The sequence below is a fragment of the Myotis brandtii genome, unplaced genomic scaffold (assembly GCF_000412655.1).
Source record: "Myotis brandtii unplaced genomic scaffold, ASM41265v1 scaffold693, whole genome shotgun sequence".
Taxonomy (NCBI): domain Eukaryota; kingdom Metazoa; phylum Chordata; class Mammalia; order Chiroptera; family Vespertilionidae; genus Myotis; species Myotis brandtii.
The window spans coordinates 2,878,243-2,883,086 of record NW_005370710.1 but is presented as its reverse complement, the minus strand read 5'-3'; positions in this window follow the sequence as shown (position 1 = coordinate 2,883,086).

Genomic DNA, 4,844 nt, shown 5'->3' with positions numbered 1-4,844 from the left:
CTAACCGTTAATAAAAATTTCAACAAGTTAAAGTTTTAATATCACATCTTTTGAATTTTAACTTGACCTTAGTTTGTTATAACTTAGAGTTAGTATGTTTCCTTTTAATTTTACTAATTTTGATTATTTTAACAATCAATTTTTGAAATATATTTTCAATACTTTTACATTTTAATATAGTAAATTAGATTAAATTGAATATAATTTGAATATAATATTTTATTTGAGTCTTTTAAATCAGTACTGTCAATACAATAGTAATGATGCGAAAATCTTGATTATAACAACATAATAATAGTTTTACTGGAATAAAAGTGAGAACAGTAAATATTACAGATAAATATATAATACTTTATGTATTAGGCATGTCTTTCTATCTTTTTAAAAATATTTTTTTATTGATTTCAGAGGGGAAGGGAGAGGGAGAGAGATAGAAACATCAGTGATGGGAGAGAATCATTGATCGGCTGCCTCCTGCACACTCCCCACTGGGGACTGAGCCTGGAACCCGGCATGTACCCGGAACTGGAATCGAACCGTGACCTCCTGGTTCATAGGTAGATGCTCAACCACTGAGCCACGCCAGCCGGGTCCATCTTTATTTCTTTTCTTTTTGTATATTTTATTGATTTTTTACAGAGAGAAAGGGAGAGGGACAGAGAGCCAGAAACATCGACGAGAGAGAAACATCGATCAGCTGCCTCCTGCACACCTCCCCACCAGGGATGTGCCCGCAACAAAGGCACATGCCCCTGACCAGAATCAAACACGGGACCCCTCAGTCCGCAGGCCGACGCTCCCATCCACTGAGCCAAACCGGCCCGAGCCCATCTTTATTTCTTACCGAACATCACTGAACACCTGGGCCTGAGCAATAATCAAGTTCAATCATTTTTGATATTTGACTTTCTCTTATATTTTTATGACTGTCAGACATATAAAAATCACAGATTTACAGGTTTTTATTGTTGTGAAAGTTCATTTGTTGAGGAGGAAGCCAGCACATATTTCATTAGCAGTCTGTAGCTTGATTTATAATCTTTAAATGTCTCGGTCCTGTAACTAGGGCCTCCGTTTGTCCTGCGCCTGGGGCACTGCGAACATCGGGCCTGCGCGCCTGTGGGCAGAGCCGCGGGCACTTCTCACTTCTCCGAGGGCCAGAGGGAAAGTGGGGCTGTGTCTACAGGGACCCCTGGGCAGGAGGGGGCTGGGGCCGAGGAATAGACGGGCCTGAAGGAGGACAGGGGTCCCGGCCAGAGGCTGCCTCCACCAGCGAGGGCCCTGGGTGAGCAGCCGGCACTGCTGACCCCACCGAGCCAGCCCCCTTCTCCCCGCGCCTTCCCCGCTCGGGAGGTAAACTTGTGCCCCACATCCCTGTTTCCCCTGCGTGCCCACACCCACGCTGCCCTCCCCCGGGCACAGGTGCCGCCTGTGCCCCTACTGTTTCTGGCTGTCCACGCTGTGCCTGCCCCTCGGCTGGACGCTGGGAACCGCAGGAGCCGTGCCAGACCTGGGCCTGTGCTGGCAGAGCCCTTAGAAGGACCCAGCAGACTCGCTGCTGAGATGGGGGTGTCTAAGGAGGCACCTGAAGTCCAGGAGGGCTTCCTGGAGGTAGCGACCCAAGCTGAGGCGTTAGCACCCCCTCCCTCTCCACCAGGTCAGTGCCTGTCCTCTGAGCCTCTCTCCCCAGAGTGGCCTTCGAGTTCCAAGAAGCGTCCCCTCTCCCCACGGCGCCGATTCCGAGAACTTGGGCTCCTGGCAGTTGCCGCTCAGGATTCTTTCCTAGAACATAGGCCTCGCCAGCCCAGGCTTCTGGGGTCTCATTGGGCAGCTGGTGGAGGTAGAGGAGGGGGGTATCCTGGGAGGAGCCTCTTCAGGGACCTGACACTGGAGGTGGGCCCAGCTGTCAGCTGGGAGGGGCGGCCACACTGGGGAGGGGACAGCAGATCCGTGTACACGAAGGCACTCTGCCTCCGGGCAGCTTCGGGGCAGGCCCAGCGAGGCCACCTCCCTCCTTGGGCCCAGAGCTTGGGCCAGCTTGCCTGGGTCCCCCCTCCACCTCCCCCACCCCACTGGCCTGATCCCGAGGGTCCCATCCACGGGTTAATGGCACAGGCCTGACTCTGGCCTCAGAGCAGGCCTTCATCAGACAACCTCCGAGGGGCAGGCCAGGGGACAGGAGTGGCAGATTCTGAGCAGGACAGTGGGGCCGGGGCAGTCAGTCTGGGGGCCCTTGGAGGGCCCGCCACCGGGCTTATTCATCTTGTGATAATGTCACTTACCTGGTTAGGACAGAGGAAGTCACCCCACCCAACACCCCAGCAAGTCGGGTTGGGTCGGTGGGAGTCGGAGGTGACAGGCGCTGATTTGTGGACAAGGACAGGGCCCTACCCCCTCAAGGTCACCGGGCTCCCCCTGTGGGGCGTGCCCTCCACGCCCACCACTTCTGAGCTGGCACCGTGCCTGCCACTGCCCGGGACCTGCAAGATCATGTTGAGCAACCAGTTCCTGAGAAGCGGTGAAGGCTGGTTTAAAATTAACTCCCCCCGCCCCCCCACCCCGCCTCCTCGGAGTTCTTGGAAAAGGCACTGGGCTCCCTCTTCCTGGGAAGAGGCCTCCAGCCGCAGCTGCTGTGATTCTAGCGAAAACACCTCACCGGTGGGGGCGGGGTGCCCACAGGCCTCCTCTGCCCTGCGGACCACAGGGAGCTCCGGGAGCCTGGCCCCAGCTCGCCCACCGAGACCCAGGAGAAAGGGGGCGGTTGTCGAGGTGCTGAAAGGGGGTGCTACTGCTCCCCAAGCCCACAGTCCCCAGCCAGGCACCCTGAATGAAGAGGTCAAGGGCAACAGAGACCAGCCTGGCCCTCAGGGGTAGGCAGAGAGGGAGCCAGGGCTACTGTGAGGCATGCACGGCCCGGCGAGATCAAGCCGTCTGCCCAGGCGCCCACCTCTGCCTGCCCCAGCTCAGCCTGCCCACTAGATGCCCGGCTGACCATGCCCAGCTGCCCAGGACCCCCCGCTAGCCCCATGGGGTAAGGGTGCTCTCTGCCAGGGGCGCCCCTTGCATTACCCACCCCCTCAACTCCCTCCTGGACAAGCCTCCTTGGGCCTGGCCTCTCTGGGGCTTTGGAGAAAAGGTTTCCTGAGAACTTGTTCTAGTAACACAGCCGTCCAGGAGCTGAGAAAAACAAGGAGTGTTTGCCAAGTGCACAAGTTAACACACACTCTCACTCTCACACACTCTCACTCAACACACACACTCACACACACTCACACACACTCACACACACTCACACACACTCACACACACTCACACACACTCACACACACTCACACACACTCACACACACTCACACACACTCACACACACTCACACACACTCACACACACTCACACACACTCACACACACTCACACACACTCACACACACTCACACACACTCACACACACTCACACACACTCACACACACTCACACACACTCACACACACTCACACACACTCACACACACTCACACACACTCACACACACTCACACACACTCACACACACTCACACACACTCACACACACTCACACACACTCACACACACTCACACACACTCACACACACACACACACACACTCTCACACACACTCACTCACACACTCACACACATGCACTCTCTCACACACACACTCTCATACACACACACACTCTCACTCACTCACACACACACTCACACTCTCACACACTCACACACACATGCACTCACACACACACTCACACACTCACACACACACTCACTCACACACACACACACACTCTCACACACAGTCACTCACACACACACACACACACTGATGTTGCTCAAGGTGGGGCTGGTGGGGTGGACAGCCATGAGGTGCTTCTTTGGAGGAGGCGGAGGGCCAAGAGGCATTTTTTAAAAATATATTTTTATTGATTTCAGAGAGGAAGGGAGAGAAACATCAATGACGAGAGAGAATCGTGGATTGGCTGCCTCCTGCACACCCCCCACTGGGGATGGAGCCTGCAACCCAGGCATGTGCCCTGACCGGGAACCTCTTGGTTCACAGGTCGACGCTCAACCACTGAGCCACACTGGCCGGGCCCGAGAGGCATTTTTAAGAGCAAAGCTTTGACCTAGCTGGTGTGGCTCAGTGGATAGAGTGTCGGCCTACAGACCGACGGGTCCTGGTTTAAATTCTGGTACCTCGGTTGCAGGCTCCTCCCTAGCCAGGGCCCTGGTTGGGATGCGTGCAGGAGGCAACCCATTGATGTGTCTGCCTCACATCAATCGATATTTCTCTCTGTCTCTCCCTCTCTCTTCCACTCTCTCTAAAAATCAATGGAAAAATATCCTCAGGTGAGGATTAAAAAAACAACAACTCTCCCTCCAGCCACACCATCAGAGTGTGGGCCTCCCCAGTGGGGACTGTGTGGCAGAACAGTCCTGGAGGGCTGCCTGGAGGAGGTCCAACCTCCCTCAGTCCTTAGTGGCTGCCTCTTGTGCTCTGGGCCCTGCCTGCTTTGACTAGACCTGGTCCCTGGGGGCAAATGTCTTCCCACGGAGCGTAGAGCTTTGGCCACGCCATCAAGGCGCCTCCCGCTCTGGGCTTGCTGAGAGATGAGCACCCGCTTCCACTCACTCTGTGACCCCAAACCCAGGCCTGACACTTTCCAAGAAGGCTTCCCTGACACACTCCTACCCCGCCTTGGCATGGGCTCTACCACTATCTCTATTAGGCAAATGGGGAAACTGAGGCTCTAAGACAGCCATGGGCAAACTACGGCCCGCGGCCGGATACGGCCCGTTTGAAATGAATAAAACTAAAAAAAAAAAAAAA